Here is a 17,472-nt window from a genome sequence, read left to right on the forward strand (position 1 = left end):
CTTATTTCATTAAGCATCACACATCTTGGAAAACTACTCTCTGATGGTTTCTGTCTAAATACTGAATGCTTTTGTCTTCAAGATGACAGGTTTGATGTTTATGCTTCTTCCCAGGTATACTGGCACAGGGTGCAGTAGGAGCACAGGGCACTGATGTGAAAAACTATCAGTTTGTGTTTGTGAAGTTGCCCAGGAAAGGAGGTAATAGAGGAGGACCTTGAGATCCCTTGCATATTGGAGTTTAGTTATAAGGCATAAGGTTAAATTCAACACCTCAGAATGATGATAAAAACATATACCTCTCAGGCATAATTTTAGCTCTGTCAACTGGCACATGGATTTCGCATTCATATACAGTGTGTAAAAGCATGTAAATATACAAGTACCCATTCCCCATAGGAGCACCGTGTTCTTACTGCACCAGAGAGCACTTTATATTCAAAATCTTTTAAAATTGCTAATCCATTGCTCTTCTCATGGAAGCATCTTAACTACTTCATTTGTCTGTACTATTTAAATAATACTAGAAAGTATTTCTCAATGAATATTTAATTACCCAGTACCATGGTCTAAATCTACCAACCCACAAAAGCAAAAGCAAAGGAATTATATGTATTATATATCTCAAGAAACTACCGAGATGTTCAAAGTTCTAACTAAAAAGATCACTATTCTCTATGGAAGGCACAGCATCATTACATGTCTGTTACATGTGGTATAAATAGGATCAGAATGACTTCAGTGAATTTAACAGCTTAAGTGATAGCACAGGTAATTTCAAAAAAAAAAAATGAGAACGCAATTTTTGTTTCTATTAATGCCTTGCATAAAATAAAATATGAATGAATCATAGTTAAAACAAAGATACGAAAACCTAACGTGCTGGCAAATTAAGCAAACCAGAATATACTGATTATTAATATTCTATCCTTACAGGGAAGAATTACATTGTATTGAGAAGATTTTTTTATTCCTAACGATAAAGCCACTTAAAACGGTTTCATTCCGGACCACAATTGATGTAAGTTTAAACGCATCCTTTAACTAGCATGGTAGAGACACTATTAAACATATATTAAGTTGCCCATATGCAATTCACACTTGTGACTTTTCTCTGCCATTCATGAATTATGCAATTATCCCTAACTCATGGAAATGAAAGTGCATTAACTGCCCAGTGTCATGTATTGTCTCTTTCCCTGTCCTTGTGCACACATTTCCACAGTTCATTATTCATGGATGCATCTATTGCAAGTGTAAATGTGCACATATAATATGGAAATAGTCATCCATGGATAAAGAGCAACTAGACACTAGTTTGTGAAGACATACGTATCTCATTCCAAAAAACCCAAAATTTCACAAGGAATACCTCTACCCTTGTTATGGATGCCGCATGGTAAACAAAACGGATGCCATCATTACAAAGCAAATGAGGGATTGCTTCACACAGGAAAGGCTATAGATGTTGGTCTATAAACCTGAAACTGAATCCTTTCATCTTTAACAACTCTTTTCCTAGCTCTTTCTCCCATTAAATTTTTTTTTCATCGTTGATTGAAATCCCACTGGAACACTGTTCTAAAAATATTTGTACTTGCTGTTTCTCATTCTTACCTTTCTTCCATTCATATTAAGATATAATTATCATGATAGAATTTCACTCCTAGAGAAGACAATTACTGGACTAAACAGTTTGGAAGGAATAAACATATGGTATTGTTCCTGTTGAATGTTATGGTCACATGGGTTGTTCCAAATTCTGACTTGAGCATCCTAACAGTGGGTCCCCGTTGGGATATGTTCTTCAGGAAGTTTCTCTGATTTCGGTCAAGTTAGCAGTAATGAGTCCTCACGTGTAATATTTGTGGTAGAGGGAATTGTGAGGATTCCTTCCAATTTCTGCTATTTCTAACATAAGCAGGATGTCCCTATTGAAGTAATTCTAATGAAACAATAAATTTTATCAGATACTCAGAATTTTAATTTCTTTGGTAAAATTTCTTAAAAAGGTTACTTCAAGCAATGAAAGCAGGGTTTAATGCTTAAGAAACCAAAGTAAAATATTTTCCCACAGTATAGATTTTAAGTTTATTACAGATAGTCAAATATCCATATCCAAAATATCTTTAAAAATCTATTTCGCCAAGACAGCCCATTCGGTGTAAATTATGCCCTACAAAATTAATTGGAGAATTTTTTTGGAAGAAAAACAATTATTCTTAATCATTTATGAACATTCTTTGTTAAGTGTTACTTAAAATTAAAGTTGAAACAATAGATTTTACTGGCATCTTTATTGTACATAAAGATGAATTACTTAATGCCACACTAGCTATGATAGTTTTCTGAAAAATACAACTTTTATTCACTACCTTACATGCTTCTCTTTTTGTTCAATTCTTTTTCAAAGCAAATTTAAAACCAACCATCTTTGTTATGCCTTATGTTTAGAAGCTTATAGAATTTTCAGTGAATATTGTTAAATATTTTAAGTCAAGTAGACTATAGTTTAAATTCTGCTATATTTCTCAACATACAAATAAATGTCATGATTCAAAAATTTTATAGATACGGATAATATATAAGGATTCTACAAATTTTAATTAGGCACCATGTGACTGAAAAACAGAAAAGAAAAATGCCAGTAAGTACAAAATCAATTTTAAAATCAGAAAGATGGTACTAGTGAACAGGTGAAGATATCCCATATTTCAAGTTGTAATATTTAGGGACTCCTTTCCTCCCTAGGAGTAATTTTTCAAAAGGTCTAATCACTACTAGAGTGTAACAGAAATAAAACGTGTTAATCTCTAACACACTGTATTTTTTTATGCATGAAAGTTGCAATTCACAGAAACACTTTAACCAAGGCAATAAGCCTACCCAAGCATAATTTAGGATAAAAGGAAGTTTTCATGACTATTCAGTATATTCTCTTACATCATAAATAAGGTGTGACCAGCAGAAGGCACTGTTACAATAAATATATACATATAGCTGCTCATTTGCAAACTGGCTGGGAATTCTGATGAGAGTTTTACTAACTTTTCAGAGCACAAATCTTCTTTTCATGAAGACCTTAAGTTATACATGTGTCCTATAAAGGTGAGGAAAAAATTCATAATTTTTTTATATTATTTTCATTTCTATTTCATCCCATTCATAATTTTATTACCCTCATTTCTAATTTAATTTGCAAAGGAATTATGTGGTCACACTTACCATTTTTAACACTGTCTTTAAGAAATGCTGCTCTCTTGAGCAAGAACTCAGACCCTGCTGGAGAGCTAGACTAGATTCATACAGACCTGGCTTGGAAACAGCCTTCTGGTTTCATTCTTATTAACCTTTAGAGGTTTGATCATAATTTGCTAACACATGCAGGCATGGCTCTCTTAATGGAACTGCTTGGATGTATGAAAGTACCTCTAATTAAATCTCTGTCAAACATACTGCTAACAATGTTGTTTAGTTTGTATTCGTATACAAAATCTCTTGAATGCCTCTCCAAGTTTACAAAATCCATGTTAAAGGAGCCAGCATTGCAAAAAAATGTTACGGCATATGTTTGGATTTTTGTATTTCAGAGTCCCGGACTACTTTATCTGAATTACAGATTTAGAGCTTTGTTATGTGTGATAGTTATGATAATATGATCACTAAAGGCACAGAGACAGGGAGACTCAAATCCCTTTGAAAATCCCTTTCTCTATTTCCTACAGCTGCTGCAGGAGTTTAATATCTGATAGAATGATGAAAAAGAACAGGCCGAACTCCAGTTTTAATAAAAATTTTAACAGGTCTACATATAGTTATGAAAAATGTTATTTGCAATGCCGATTTTTAATAAAATTTTCCTAAACCAAAGAAAAAATCCCCAACGGGAACCTGATATGAATGTGTTTTTCATATGTACTATTTAAGGCTCTTTAAAGGTTATGAAAGTGACTGATAAAATAAGTTCTATTCTACACAACACAAACCCGAATGCACTTGCACTTTTACATTTTAATCAAATAAATAAGCAAAGCTTTTGTTTTGTATATTGGGTCAGAAACAAATATTATCAGGTGGCCCAGGCAATTTTTATTGTTGGCAGTAAAAAAAAAAATCATTAAACAGCTGCTTTTTGAGACAAATCAAAGCATTGTTAACATAACCCTCAAAGCATTCTATAATTTATGAAACTGCGATGCCGAGAAATAATACATTTTCATAAAATTATTGTGTTCCTTGGGCATTTTGAATTTGCAAAATTACATAACATTTGAAAACATATTTATTCCTGTGCCTCAAAAGAAGTACTGTAGGTGTAAAAAAAAATGAAATTTAATTGAAGCCAGAAACGTGAGAACATCTGAAGACTCTGTAAAGTAAAAACACACTACAGGGGGAGTCTCCAACTCAGTGACCTGTGCTGGCGCAGTGCGCTGTGAATACCTGTCCACTATCTAGAAACCAAAGGCAGGAGACAAGGAGGGTCTGAAAAGCGTCGCTACAAGCTACAGAAAATTTCAGAAACCAGGTGAATATGCACGGTCAGAAAGAAACTTTTAACTCACTGATCTAGACTGCGGCAGCTGTAAAATGGGACGGTTGTGGACCTTACAAGATGCAGAACACAAACAACAGGTTCCGTTTTCATCCTTAAAATGTGTGGATTGATTTTATCATCATTAAAGCCACTGCTTTTAAGGGGCACTGAGTTCCCCCACAATACTGTCCTTGTCATGGTTTCGGAAACTTTGTGAGTATTAAGGAAGACTTTTTAATACCATTCGCCATGTGTAATATAGTGTCATTGTTTTTGTTTTTGTTTGGTTCTTCACTTGATCGGCTTTTGAATTAAAATTAGCCCTGGTAGCTAATCCTAGATTACAGATTCTTTACCGAGGGGCATCCTAAATGTGACTCTAATGTCCAGTCTGTACTGTGTCCCTAAATAAACAGTCACTTTTGAGAACATTAAACTTACTATGCATTATCTACTTATTGCTGAGAATTGTAAAGTGGGAATATTTGAGCCATATTCTAAACCTTTTGGCCCTCATACAGTTTACAGCAGGAATTGAGAGTGGTTGGTTCATGCCCTATTCATAATCTTATTCTAGAAGAATATTTTAAATGACTTTTACCAAATTCTAAAACCAAATAAAATCGTCGACCTAATTTGTTTACTTGATATTTCCCTGTATTTTTAGTTAAAAGACATTTTTTTGAATGAGGTGGGTGGCAGTGACCTTAATCAGGGGGATTTGACGAAAATTGATGGAATCAAGGTAACAAGAATAAGTAAAAGAATAATTTATTGCTGTGACCATTTTCTCCCTTGGTTTCTATATTGGGATTATATGGGATTATCTCCAACTAGACTCTGTTTTTCAGGTCCTTGTAGATACCCTTGATATTACACAAATGGGAGAGCAAATTTCTGAGACCATATCTGAAATGCAAATGCTTGCTTATAGAATTTATGATTGCACAGAAAAGACAGGAAAAAGCACATATGGAAATAATGCAAAAGCACTACTATCTTAGATTCCCTACTTAAAGTATTTTTATGCCAATTAAGAAAGACAGTTGGATGTTTCATAGAAGTATTTGTTTTCAATTATAAACTAAATTCTGAGATGCCAGTTTAAACACAGTTTGATGAATTTCACATTTTAAAATATCTAAGATTTTATAAAATATAAACTGGAGATCTTTTAGTTTTTCCAGGAAAGCTCCAAGAACCATGTGTGTATGTGTACATATGTATATATCCTTAGAAAATAAAAAATAATCTTATTTTAAAATATATATTCAAGCCTTTAATGGGAGGTCCAGCACAAAATTTCTAAGTCCTTCAAGCAACATCTACTGCATATCAATGTATAACTAAATAGGTGTTTTTTTATTGTCTTGAAATAAGAGATTGATATTAGTGAAGAAGACTTAATTTTACTGTCATAGAACAAGGAACTACATTCTACTACCAAGCCCCCCCAACCAAAATATAAAACTTTAGTTAAATACAGATAAATAAAATTATTAATTTTAATTGGATACTGTATAGAGTTTATGTAAGATTTACCTTCAATGATCAATAACTCAGTATTTTAATAAAATTCTGCATTTTTCCTCCAAATTTTACTACAGTGTTTAGCTAGTGTACTTTAGGTATCAGTTTCATACAGCCCCTGAATAAAATTATCTATATGTATGCGAAAAAATATGTTCCTTTTTCCTCACAGATACAGTACTTTGTCATTTTAATTTATACTTACAGCTGTATAATTCAAAGGATTTGGGGGGGAATATTTAAAACTACCTGAAAAGGTTAGGTTGCTATTTTTTGTTATAGAGGAAGAAGATCCAAATATTAAATACTTTCTAAAATTATTTCATTGCTTAACTTTCATGGTTTCCATAGAAACTAATTCAGATTTTTCTAAGCCACAGTAACTCTAACCATTGGTCTTTATAAAAGCTTTTGTACACTAGACTAATGATTCCCCCACTACCTAAAATTTGTTGATGAAATAAGTTACACTGAATATATATGTATATATTCAGGGTTCAATGACACAATATTTTGAAAGAGTAAGCATATTCATATAACTCAAAGAGATGTAAGAGAGAGGGGAGCAATAAATTCCTCAAATAATACTGGTTTTATTTTATACTGAAATACAGAGTAATATTTATCTACATCTTCACAACAAATTATCATGCATTATAGGAATGCATTATTGCATAATAAGCTGTCCTAGTTTTGAATTTCCTCATTGGCCTTGAGCTGTTTGGTCCTAACTGAGGATTCTATTTTGTTATAAATTATGTTTCTTACCTCATCAAATGTGTTCCTAGAACCTGGTAGAATTTTCTTTAAGATTTTCAAAGAGCAGGAATACCTGAGAGAACAATTTTCTTTGTTTTCATATTCTAAAATAATACCTCCAGATAGCCTTTCCTTAAGAAAGCCAGATAACTTGGAAAACAGATAAATTAGGATGTGATTATTCACATCACAAAAGAATTCACAGATGGCTTCCTGTAAATAGGGAGCTCCCTATTTAAGTGTTTGTTTACAGATCATTAACTACTTGACAAAGAGGCTATGGGGGCAAAAAAATTAGAGCTTAAATGCTGGAGACTCTGCCAATTGGAGATCAATCAAAGATGAGGAAAATAAAGCACCCGTGGAACCAGCATCTAAAGCAGAAAATATGATTTACTCTAAATGCATATATACATATACTTCATGCATGTTTTACTTCCTATGCATACACACACACACACACACACACACACACACACAGCATGCATCCTTATGTGTACATATTAAATGTGCATATACATAGACCCAGGCATACACACGCGTGCACAGGCGCGCGCACACACACACACACACATACATATATACCTGAAGAGGCAACTTTAACATAGAGTAAGATCACCTACAAACCAGCTGGATTTCCTTAGTTTATTTTAGAGATTTTTTTTTTTAAAAAATGATTCACAGACTTTTAAATATATACTGTTAACGTACTTCCAGTGATAGAATATATGAAATTTCTACTTTTCAGGCTTTATAATACAACTTGTCACACACCTAGTTGTTACACCTAATGGTCTTATCCGAAGTAATTGTATTCCTCTTAGCACAACACACTAAATCCTTCCTGTGTGCAGGACATTTTGCTAAACATTAAAGAAAAAAACTAACCATTAGTCGTTATAGAGACAAAATATGTTAGCGTTTTTTTCTAAATGTGGTCATTAATACATTTATAGATTTGTCATTAGAAAATATTAAGTTATAAAGGGTTATTTACAAAAGTAATACATTCGTTTTGAGTTTAAAATCATAAATAGGTCCTAAACCCGTGAAGGGATGGCCTTATCAGTTGAGGTAGTAAATGTAAAAAGACGTGTAGGAGTTCCCGTCGTGGTGCAGTGGTTAACGGATCCGACTAGGACCCATGAGGTTGCAGGTTCCATCCCTGCCTTGATCAGTGGGTTAACGATCCTGAGTTGCCGTGAGCTGTGGTGTAGGTTGCAGACGCGGCTCGGATCTTTGCGTTGCTGTGGCTCTGGCATAGGCTGGCAGCTACAGCTCTGATTAGACCCCTACCCTGGGAACCTCCATATGCCGCGGGAGCGGCCCAAGAAATGGCAAAAAGACAAAATAAAATAAAATAAAATAAAAATAATAATAAAAAATTAAAAAAATAAAAAGATGTTTAGAAAGCTTTGTCTTCAATCTAAGTTCCTTCTCTAAATTTTGCAAGAAAAGCATATATTTGGAAGAGAAGACTAAAGATGAAAATATCCAAATCTGTACTAAAAATCCTCTTGGTTTATGTCAAGGCAAACATTATCTTCATGCATTAGCAGTTAATGTCAATCAAACTCTTGAGAATTAGTGCATAAAAATAAAAATTCTACTGAAAAATTAATGGCAAATAAGTTTCCAAGTTTAGGTTTTCTTAGGTTTGTTTACCCCAAGAAAGACACACCTTAACATGGGGAATTTTTTGCAGTGTATGAGACCTTGCTCAGCTATTGCCAGTCTCCAGTTCAGTCCAATTCCAGGGAAGTATGTATTGATGGCTTCCTGTCTACCTAATACTGGACCAGACAGTCAGTCAATAAAATGTATATACAGACTGCTTTCCAGGATTCTATTCATATTAGCTCATATTTTACCCTATACAATAATCTTTCACCCTTTCAATTGTATCCTGATAACAAACTTAGAAATCTCGTTTTCCAAAATAAGTCCAAAAACTCTTAGGGCTTTATTTTTATAACAAACTTTGATCTTCGCACCCAAGTTGTATTTAGGGGGACTTAGACCAGCGTAGATAAACTAGAAAAAAAGCAAACTTTTAATGCACCGTTAAAGTATTTTAAATCAATTTTCCACTTACATTCTAGAAATAAATTCAAATTGCTGAACTGTCTTATTTGGAAGAAAAAAATCATATGCAGCATAGAAGAGAGTTATCCCTTCTTTCAAGTGAGTAACTGGACTTTTAAAAAAATTGCTTTGAAGTCTTAAGTCGTGATACTTCATTTGGATTTGGGAAGGAGGGGTTCAAGAATAAAGCGAAGTTGCGTAGAAAAAGTGTAAAAGGGAGGAAAGAAAAACAAGTTTCTTATTACAGCTAAATCATTGCAGAAAAAAAAAAAGAGAGAGAGAGAGATGGATTTGGCACTAACCACTCAGTCAAGTATAATACCGGAGAAAGACAGTGTAAGACAAATACATGCATTAAAGGTGGCACGCTTCAAAGCTAGAAAACAATTCATAACATTCTTAATCTTTCTTACTACTCTTTGGGAGTAGTTTCCTTTATTTCAACACCGTTCTATCTCAGCATTTCACCACGATCCCAGCATTCCATACAAGTAACAGAGTATGTCACTGAATTCAAAATTAGCATTATATGTTTCACTACTAAGAAATCACAAATACTATAAACCACTTAACTATTTAAAAGTTGGATTTTTGCATGAAATTTCACTTTAGACAGTAATTTCACAATAATAAAAAAAAATCACTTGTGTTTTAGGCACGTAAATCACCTGCGCATGGCATCTAAATACATTTGTTTCTTATCCTAATACCCAGGCATACACATGTAGAGAACCAATATATCTTGAATATTTGGGAAACATTTGCGATGACACATATAGTTTTAAAAAAAAATTGACTTATGTAATGATGGCCACAGAAGGATTTGACTTTTCAAGACATGGGTAACTAGTCTGGTTAGATTACATGCGAGGTAATAATAAACTCATTTAAAAGAATTAGCAACATATCAAGGGACACAGGTTATTTGGGTTCGTTTTGGAGTTGCTATTTGTTTTCCTATAAACTTGCAATACTGGGCTTTACACAATACAGCATTCTAGAATGCTCGCAATTAATACTGAAGGTACTGGGTTCTCCTGAGAACTTTATTCCTGGGAAGGCTCTGAATTTCTTCAAGTGGGTACATGCTCTTCTAGGAAGGAAAAAATTTCCAGGACCTGCAAGCCCATATCTGTTGCTCTCCTTCCAGAGCCTGCAAATGTCAGGTGTTTTGAGTGATAGTTCAGGATCACTATAATAATTTGGTAAAGAAGCAATTTATTCTTGGACATATTGGCAAGGAAAAGTTGTTAAAGAGCAGCTCTAATGATATAAAGAACTTTAACTTGTTAATTTGATGATTAAAAAAAATACTGATCTCAAATACATAATACCCTGTTAAAGAGAATTTAAAATGGATAATTTGAAAAGAGGCACTTATTATTTACAAAAACAAGGCCATTTCAAATTGTTTTGCAATGTATATGTTTGAATTAGGACTCACTGAAGAGGGGTATAATATAAAATATTTTCAAATAAATTATGAAACTCTTTAAAATATGCATGACATATAAAATAAGGATATTTATTTCCCTGAAAATTTATTTCAAACAGGCTTGTTTGAACCAACTTCCTCATTAGATTGTACAAAACAAATCCTGTTATCAAGTGTATTTCTTTCTATGTTCCTAGCTGAAGATCAACTTCAAAAAGTGATAGTATATCATTTATTAACAGAGAGAGTATTTGTTATTTTGGTATCAGTCTTGGTCTCTGTGACGTCAGAAGCGTTGAGTTTGGTTCTAAACCACTCTTTAAAAGAAATATAGGCTATGTTAAATTTATGTGCTTCTGAGTTGTTGAGAAAAGCAGTGAGAAATTCGAGTGTCAACTCAGAGACAATATCAGAAATTATGAAAGGTTTTTCTAAAGAATGCTTTACATTTACATTCTTTAAAATACGGTTTTTCTTGTCTATTCAGTGCAAGCAAACAGAAGAAATACATTTTACATAAGAAAGTTAATGGCGGCATTGTCTTTTAATCAATATATCAAGAATTAGATGAATATTGATGTTTATTTTGAAAGAAACTTTAAAAATGTAGATGATTACTCCAATTAACTTAAGAAATTTAGATTTAGGAAAACTTTCCAGAGGATACTATGCCTGATTTAACAAAAAATTCCATTATACTTAGAAAGATGACAATAAGTATCTCTAAAGTTTAGCTAATAAATCACTAGTTTTTAAACCTGCTGGTAATATACTTAGTTTGTAAAAACTTTATTTATTTATTTATTTTTGTTTTTTAGGGCCTCACGTGCGGCATATGAAAGCCAGGCTAGGGAGCCAAACAGAGCTGTAGCTGCCAGCCTATGCCACAGTCACAGCAAAATGAGATCTGAGCCACATTGGCACCTACACTGTAGCTCAGAGCCATGAGGGATCCTTAACCCACTGAGCAAGGCCAGGGATCGAACCCACATCCTCATGGATACTAGTCGGGTTCCTTACCACTGAGCTACAACGGTAACTCCAATATACTTACTTTAAAAAAGTAAAAGAAATATTTGATAAACTAAGGAATTTATTTATCATGATGATTTAACTTTTTCTAATAATATTACCTGCTTTTATTCCAATATTTCTAATATTTTGATAAAAAGGTCTTCATGGATATTTTGAATATTGAACTTTGGATCCTTCTTAGGAAAATATCTGCAATGCAATTTAAATAACTATTCAGTATCTGAGAAGATTTGTCCTTTCTAAACATTTAAGAACACACTGATGTCAAGTGGTTCAATATTTAAACAGATGTCAGTGAAATAATTTTACATTTAAAATAATGGCTGAAATGGAAAACTCTAGATAATTTAAGTGCTCAAAATTACTACAATACCATGTGTAAACCTAAAATATCTTATTTTGGAAATCTTTTCAGAAAATGAGGCCCAGGTTATTGGTGAGCCAAGAAAGGATCAAATAGAAGAAACCACATATATCTTGGTTATAATTCATCATGGATTTTTTTTTTTTTCTGTGTAAAGGGATGTGGAAACTGGTAACTACAACAAGCCCTGCAATATTATCTATCAAGTGGATCATTCCAACTGAAGCAAAATTAAAATATGAGATTTTTGAAGTGTGATTGACTGATGGATTGATTAGATACATAGGTGGATAGATATGAAAATATGTTTAGGGTACTCTAACATGTCAAAACATTTGTTCTTTTTTTAATTGCCTTTGTTTTCTTTCTCTTCACATGGAGCCATCATCTTCTCCATCACGCCCTCTTCCCAAGAGTTTTAGTGATAAGGGAAGAAAAGAAACTGGGCCAAGCCTAGAGATAGGTGTCTGAAACCATGCAACTGTCTAATGAAACAACTGTCTTGAAACCAAAGGAAGAGACATGCTTTTTCGGAAGAGAATTTGACCCATGCCTCTGGCTACACCTATCGTGAATTGTTGGCTAACAGAACTTTCACCTTTAAAAATATTATTATAGAACCCTCCCATAAACTCATTTGTTCTTTCATGCATCACAACTCTAAAGAATGGTATTACTGCATGTAGAATATAAATGTTTTATGGAAATAAATATTTTCAAAATATTCAGAAAATTAAAATTTTCAGAAACCATTCTTTAAAAAAAAAATCCCATCTGTCAAATACGGGGGAAAAACTTGAAAAACTTTGCATCTAGTTTACCTACCCTTTTTTCCATTGACTTTTCTCATAGACTTGCTAAGGCTTTGGGAAAACAAATACTATCGTCATAGAATGGCTCATTGACCTATAAAAATTCTTATAGTATCAATTTTTTTATCAAAATCATCACCATAATTTGAAACTGAATATTGCCTTGGGAAAATATCTTCAGAGTCATGCTCACAACAAACTTCTTGAACACTATATTCCAATGTTTAATAAAGAGCAATAATATGGAAGGTAAAATATCAATCAGCAAATTATAACATTTTTGCTTTTCATCTTGAAATAAATGGACCAATTAGGACTAAAAGTCAACAGGCAAATTATGATGCCAAAAGATTCTGCTAGGAAGTTTATGAAACTCAAAATCTCTCAGCTTTACTTGGTTAAATACACAAACACTGGATTACTGGGAAGGAAAAATATGTGCTACAAGAAATTAAGGTTGGCCATACAAAATGGTAAAATATTTACACAAATCATATCCTCATTTTGTGTGTGTTTTTAGTGTGAGATGATAATTCTTTTGCTAATACTTTTTCCTAAACATTTAAGATTAAGAAACACTTGGATTAGTTGATAACTATCTTTCTACATAGTGCTGTGAAAAATGATTAGAATTAGTACAAAATATATACCAGGAGATTTATATGCCCTATAATGTGAAACTAAATCACTCTTCCTTTGTGTACCAAATGGAAGATTATAGACATGAACCTGCCATCAAACATCTGTTGATTTTGAAAAAGTGAATACATAATCTAATTTAGATATAATAATTTTAATTAAAACTTGTTCTTGACTATATATTTATATACACATTTAAAATAACAGGGCACACTAAAATGAATATCAGGCATTCAGTGACACAAATCAATGAACATATACAGAATATTTATATTATCTATTCCTCTCTATATATGAGATTATATTATATAATAGCTTGGGCTGATAGGTATTCTTTTCCCTTGCTTTTCTGTCCTCCCAAGGAAGCATCCTAGAACTTACAAATTACATAAAGTGTTTCGTAGTACACACTTTATCTTGTTTTAGCAATAAGCTTCTACAAATAGATCATATACAGATCAATAAAATGCTAAAGCATAAGCATATTTTAAATATATGCTTATATAATTAATTGTAGAGTCAAAATTTAGGTATGTGCTTATATATTTTAACCCTTTTATGTTGTATAGCATGATAGCACTGTTTGTGTGCATGGCTCATCATTCCGTATATTTAGAGATACTGCGAATCAGATGATCTCTTGGTAATTTGAACTGTGTGAAGACCTTGATGCCTTTGGTTAGCCAAAAGGTTTTAGTCGTAATTATCCATATGCACATCATAAATAGCAAACATTCATTTAACAATGTTTAAAAGCAATGTCCCTTATATTTCTATGCTGAATATCCATTTCAGAAATTTTTTATTTGAAAAATAGCATTTTGTCACTGTAACAGTTGTTAATAAAATGTTCAAGCATTTATCATACATGTATAATTTGATGCAATATTTTCCTTAGAAAAGGGATTCATGTCTTTCTTCAGTGTCACTAAAAATCATTTTAATTAAATCTTATCTTCAGAGTCGAACCGTATATTACAGGGGTGTTGAACTTGTACTCCTCATGTTTGATGACTCACCACTTAAACACCACTTTTCATCTCCAAAGCTCCTTATAAAGATTAATTAGTGGCAGCCAATTACATTTCTAGGGCAGAAAAATATGTGCTTAAATGGTATCTATATGAAGAATAGTCAGTATATTCACATGACAAGTGCTATACCATTTAAACTGAGCCCTAAGACCCTGGAAGCCATTCACCTTTGTACACTGTAAATAGAAGTATTCAATTATTACAGCTTAAAGAAACTTAGAAGTCATCTATCCCAAACCTTTATATATTCCAGATGAAGAAAATGGGGGCCTAAAAGATAAATGACTGAACTAAGACAACACAATGAATTGGTAACAAAGCAAAACTGTTTTACTAATAAGAAACTAATGCTAATAATTATTGATATCTAAGAACGTGCCAGGCATTATACCCACAACTTTACCTGGATCATCATGTATCACCCTCCAAATACCTTATGGTAATAAAATTATCCTAGTTACTATTCCCTATTATTTTAAAATGGCGAATCACTAAAGTATAAGGATAAAAACTAAAATACTGAAATTTTCCTCAACACAAATAATAATCTAATAAAAAGAAAACATGTAGCCATTTTTTTTACTTTCTATATATATTATTTTGCCTCAGTTTCTATCCAAGGCGTTAACTGAAGTCTAGAATGTTCGCTATTGCAAAGACATCCCAAGGGAATGTATATCTTCATAAATGTTTAACCTTAAAATGAGTGTGTATGTATAACTGAATCACTTTGCTGTACAGCAGAAATCATCACAACATTGTAAATAAACTAGACTTCAATAAAACTTGAAAAAAAATTCATTTTTTAAATTATAATTTTCCATTTCATTGCAAAAACGAATGTTTCTTTAAACAATAATCATGAAATTTAGAGTAATGCAAGTGTCTCCTACTAACTTTAAAACTAAAGAAATTGAGGAGGCAGTAACCCTCAAGTAGCTCTAAACGGAGGATTACCAAGCTTCAAGAATGTCCTTGTTGTCTGCTTATGACCATTTTCTTCTCGCTGGCAACATACAGTCTTCATAATTACTACAATTTTTTTTCAGTGAAAATAAATTCCTTGCATAAAAATGTTTATTTTCTTTATTCTCTTCTGGACTGCAGATATTTCTTGCCATCAAAACAGTCTTCACCAAAGGAAAACAATGGAAGCTTCTGTTTTTCTGGTGCTAAAAATTTCTAAAGCCAATAGATACTCTTAAAGATAGATTTGTTGAGCTTTTCTTGCTTTTGAATGACCCTGTATTGGGATACAACCAAAGTCAGTATAGAGAGGTTACGTTGGCAGAAAGTGGCGGATAAATATCCTTATCCCTTGAAAAATTGGCTGTACTACAAAAACGTATCACTATATTTTTTTAACCAAGGAAATATCTGCAGTCCATTTATGATAGTAAAAAAAATTCTTACCAATAATTTGGAAATACAAAGTGGTCCTGAAATAAGCAAGTGATATGTTAAAATATAAAGAAGTAATTCCCTAGAGGCCGGCAAATTACTGCCTTGGCAGTCTTCATATAATCTGTTATAGACTCAATTAGTTAAAATTATAGAACATAAATAATTGAATTTATCTAATGAAACCTATTTCATTTATGGTAAATAAATATTTTTCTTCATCTTCAAACATTTTTATTTTCGCCACTGAATTCCTTACCAATAGTGTTGGAAAATAGTCTTTTCCTACTAAGCACTATGTGTATGTTTTAGGCCTAAAATCTTGTTTATACATTAACTTTGATGTGTTTTTTTCTGAAATCACAAATCCTTATAAAGAAATTACCTACTGACCTTGAGGACCACATGATGTTTATATTGATATAAACCACATTATTATGGCATAGGCAAAATAAAATCTAGAATCCCTGTATATAAAACCATCCTTTGAAAACTCAAGAGCAAAACTAATTTAAAGCAATCACAATAGAGAATATTTTTAAACAAACCTTTTTACAGGACATGAAACCCATCCAGATAGTTTTCTTGCTATTTAGTTTTATTATTTGTTTCATAATTTCATACCCATTACATAAATGGTATATTATTAGAAATTACATCTAACGAATCCTAACTTCCTTCTTTCCTTTCCTTCTTTCTTTCCTTCCTTCCTTCTTCCTTCCTTCCTTTCTTTCTCTCAAAGAAAGAGTTTTAATTGTTCTTCTAAATAATTAGGTAATTTCTTCCTTTGTGTGGACATCTGGCCAACTTTCCTCTTGGTCACTGTCTATTTAGAGTATAACTTTTCATGAGATAAACTTCTTAACTACATAGTATCTTTCTTTTCTAGAGAGAATAACTACAAAAACAATTGCAAGTCTGAGATTTTTTTCTAAGTCTTCCTTATATAAGTCCAAACATTTTTAAATATATGTTTAATAATGCAAAGTGATGACTAAACTTCCTCTGAGACAAAATCACAAGGTAATTATTAGTGGTCTGGGTTTGTTTGTTTGTTTGTTTTAATAGAAGAAGCCTGGCCTCGTGTCTTTTTTTTGTCTAATCGGAGCTGTAGCCACTGGCCTACGCCAGAGCCACAGCAATGCCAGATCCAAGCTGGTCTGCAACCTACATCACAGCTCATGGCAACGCCGGATCCTTAACCCACTGAGCGAGGCCAGGGATCGAACCCGCAACCTCATGGTTCCTAGTCGGATTCGTTAACCACTGTGCCACGATGGGAACTTCATTAGTGTCTGTTTTTTAACCAGCGGTTTATCCCAAAGCTCTAAAATTTACCTGAAGGCATTAAAGAAAAGAAAGAAGTCAAAAGTGTAACTGTGGTGAACTAGACGCCAAGCACTGAGATAAGTCTTACTGTAGTATTATATTTAGTCCACATTGTGGTAAATTGTAATGCTGGTCCCAAGCATAGCGCCCCTCTTCCCCATAAGAAGATGATACACTCCGGTCTTCTGCCAGGTAACTTAAAGTGTCCTCTTGCAAGAGGAGTAAATAAACTTCCCTGTCCCACTCACATCAGAATTGGCCATGTGACTTTCTGTGGCCAGTAACATGAACAGTGGGGTAGGCTGCTCGTTCTAAGCAGAAGCTTTGCTCAGCATTGTATGTTTCTGCCAGTTCTCTCACTGCCATGAAAACCTGTTCCACACAGGAGCAGTTCCTTTAGCCTAGACTCCAGAATGAGAAAATACAAAAGTCAACACGTAGAGAGAACTACAAGAAACCTCTATAGCAGGTCATTCAAATTTGAAGATTCTTTCTTACTATAACAGAACCTA

The 17,472-nt window shown here is 32.9% G+C and overlaps 2 long non-coding RNA genes across 18 annotated transcripts in view; one reads left to right on the plus strand and one right to left on the minus strand.

The window, feature by feature from the left end:
- The window catches only part of LOC102158976, a 977,225-nt gene extending 964,752 nt beyond the window's left edge, over positions 1-12,473 (plus strand). For 11 of the 17 annotated variants that reach the window (XR_002346446.1, XR_002346449.1, XR_002346443.1 and 8 more), the window contains 3 exons: positions 937-3,108; positions 8,929-9,010; positions 11,797-12,473. This is a non-coding gene — a long non-coding RNA (uncharacterized LOC102158976). Of the gene's footprint in view, positions 1-114; positions 3,109-8,928; positions 9,011-11,796 lie in introns of all 17 variants that reach the window. The other 6 variants (XR_002346439.1, XR_002346441.1, XR_002346452.1 and 3 more) reach the window with 6 other exon arrangements.
- The window catches only part of LOC110261984, a 112,437-nt gene that overhangs the window by 40,546 nt on the left and 54,419 nt on the right, over positions 1-17,472 (minus strand). The gene's annotated exons all lie outside the window — the stretch shown is intronic.

Source organism: Sus scrofa, chromosome 8 (assembly GCF_000003025.6).
Source record: "Sus scrofa isolate TJ Tabasco breed Duroc chromosome 8, Sscrofa11.1, whole genome shotgun sequence".
NCBI classification, from domain to species: Eukaryota; Metazoa; Chordata; class Mammalia; order Artiodactyla; family Suidae; genus Sus; species Sus scrofa.